Here is a 3293-nt window from a genome sequence, read left to right as displayed (position 1 = left end):
AGACAATTAAAAAAATTTATTAGTCAAACACATGCTAAATTTAAATAAAAAAAACTATTAAGTAAATGACTAATGTTGTAACACCCTACTACACAGAGTTTTACGCTTAAGTCGTAGAACAAAGGTAATGTGGTGTTACGGACCTCTAATCATAAAATATTTACATATAATAGTGGAAAGATATAATATACTAGGAGCCTTGAAAAATGGTAAAACAAAATCGCAAAATAAAAAGCGCAACGCTCAGGAAACAGAATTACTTGCGTGCCAAGAAACCTAAAGGTTATAGATATGAATAAGCGAAAGAGTGAATAGAGAGCCAAGAATACAGCATAACAAGCTCCTGACTCAACCTGCGAAGCTAAGGCTGGCCGGAGAATATATACATACATATACAGGTATCCCAAAATACTCAAAATACAGAAATAAGACCCTAACCCTCCATCAACCTCTATGAGGAACAAAATAATCAAGTTTCTTGGAGAGCAAGCTAAGTACATATGTACATATATATACAAACTGAAAACCCAAAATAACCCAGGGACTAATCCGCTTCAAGAATCCATACGCCTAGCGAGGAGCCTCTCGATCTGCATCTGAAAACAACGACACAGTATGGGGTGAGAACCGGAGGTTCTCAGCATGGTAAAGGTGCCACACATATAATATATAAGGTCCTGGTAATGCCAGAGGTAATTCTAGAACTCCAACATATAGTTATAAAACTTAAACTCTAAGCAGAAGCCATAAAAGGGGTAGGTGAACTAAGTATCCTAAACTTCCTTACTTTAAACCTAACATTAACACCTAACCAATCCACCCTTCCTCCGCTCCTCCATCACCCATGATTCAGCAGAGACAAGTAACCAAACAATTTCACGCACAAGTAGGAAATAGATAGTGCAAGTATCAAATATAACAGGTAACATGATATATATTCAGTTAGGCAATCCCAGGTAATGCATAGCAGACAAAACAAACAAATGCACATTATGTATGTCTGTCCTATGGCTGATGAGGCTCATCTGTCGGTTATCTAGCCAACCCAACAAGTCTGAAAACCTTAGACGGTCCCTCGTCGCGCATCCCCATGAGTCGATGCATAAATTCCTCATTCATACAATCATTCATTCATATATCACTCAATGGGGGATATCCATTCCCGGGAATTTATACGTGCCCGGTCACCCTTACGATGTAGGGTCAACAGAGTATTGAGTTTCAACCTGGAATATGTGATGGGAACCCACGGTTCTGTTACCCAGGAAAACTCGTATCTCAGATATCATTAATTCATAAGCCGTTTAACATTCATAATCATTATATAATCATTCATCTTAGCCATGGCATCATAACTTCTTTTAATATCTACCTCTTTTTCTTATAACTCCTCATGCTTTCCCTTTTCTTCATTCCTAAGTTACCTTATTTTCCTAACTTCAACTAGCTACTGGACTTAGTACTATACCTTATGTCTAAAAGTATGAAAATGGAGATTTAGAAGTCAAAAATATGGTTTAAAACACAAAAATCCAGTTTTGCAAGAAGCAGGGGCCACGCGTGCACGTGGGTCACGCGTACGCGTAGGTGAGAACATCATGTCACGCGTACGCGTGGGTCATGCGTACGCGTGTTCATGCATGTTGGCTCATCACGCGCACGCATTGGCTACTCGCGCATGCGCAGTTTAAAATACCATGCTACGCATACGCGTGGGCCACGCGTACGCATGGGTGTACGTTGTTCAAAAAAAGCACAGTTCACCTAGAAAGCTACATAATGCCCAGAAAATTGTTATATCCACCTGCATAACACAAAATTCACACCTAAACTTCCGACGTTCATAACTTTTACTACAAAATTCTGTTTTTCACAAAATTTATACCGTTCAAAGGCTTGCAAAACCATCTTTGAGTTGAAACAAATTCCACCTCCGACCGAAATCTGAGGCTCCAGTTATGAACCGCCAAAGTTCGGCGGAAAAGCAAGTTTTTCAAAAAAAAAACTTCAAACCTCATTTTCTTTTCAAAATTCATTCCCACTCAATTCAACACATTCATATCCATCAATATATTTACCCTCAACAATAGCACACCGATTCTTAGCTCATTAACATCTCATTTCAATCCAACTTTACAAGTTTTAATCACAAACTAACATATTATTCTATATATACATATTGTCATCATCATGAAATTCTCCAACCATCATCACATCATTATTCATTATATCAGTACCAACAAATTCAAATAAACATCACTCAATCTCAACCATATCATTATATTGCCATGATCATAAATCCTCCATCCATCATCATTAACCAACCAACAAGCAACAAACCACAAAATTACATCATCATACATTAACAACATCATCACTCATCATCATTAACTCCAATAAAATCATATTCATTAATTCCAACACCAACATCTACAACAAAACCAAAACCTAACCTTGTTTAAGGTGTATTAACAAAACACTAAGCCATTTACATATTCAAACATTCATTCCTATCCTACGGTGATCTAGCCTAAGTTTTCACAGAGCATTACATATTAAATGCGCGAAACTTAAACCGTACCTTGGCCGATCACCACGTTTGGTCCAAGGCAGCCACACTAGTCACACACACAGCCCCACAAGCTTGAGAAATCAATCAAAACCTTAGCACCAATCTTCCACCAAGCCTCCAAATGTCCACAATTCAATTCCAATGCATATATATATACTTAATTCACACCTAATACATATGTACACTTTAAATTCAGATTTCACATAATAAAATCAAGAGTTGACTAAGGTTTAGGTGATCCTTACCGCAGCCACACTCACAGCAACTCAACCCGATAAGCTCCGCAAGCTAAATCGAACCTAGAATACCAAATTGAACAATTTTCAACATATTTGCTCATAGATTTTCAACATATGTGGATTCCTTACTTTACAATATACCGGGCTTTGTAGAGCTCGACGGTGCGATCACGTGGCCGCAAACGAATCGTCAATCGAAACTTCAGATCAAAAGTTATTGAGAAATGAAATTTGAGTGAGGGTTTTGGAAGCTTCAGACGTTCTTCCTCTTCTTGCTGAGCTTTCCAGCATTCTGCATGCCAAATGAGAAAGAAAATGAGCTTCAGCTCATTTAAGTGATAGGTCTGGTTGGGGCCACGGGCCTGGTTTGGGCCCAATTCAACCGGTTCGGCCTATCCGATCCAATTTTGGGCCGAATTTTTCAAAATTGGTGTCAAAATTCTCATTTTAAAGAACTCTATCCTAATTTGATATTAGTTTTA

This window comes from Arachis ipaensis, chromosome B02, assembly GCF_000816755.2.
Source record: "Arachis ipaensis cultivar K30076 chromosome B02, Araip1.1, whole genome shotgun sequence".
Taxonomy (NCBI): domain Eukaryota; kingdom Viridiplantae; phylum Streptophyta; class Magnoliopsida; order Fabales; family Fabaceae; genus Arachis; species Arachis ipaensis.
The sequence above is the reverse complement of the archived record's forward strand: the minus strand, read 5'-3'. Positions refer to the sequence as shown.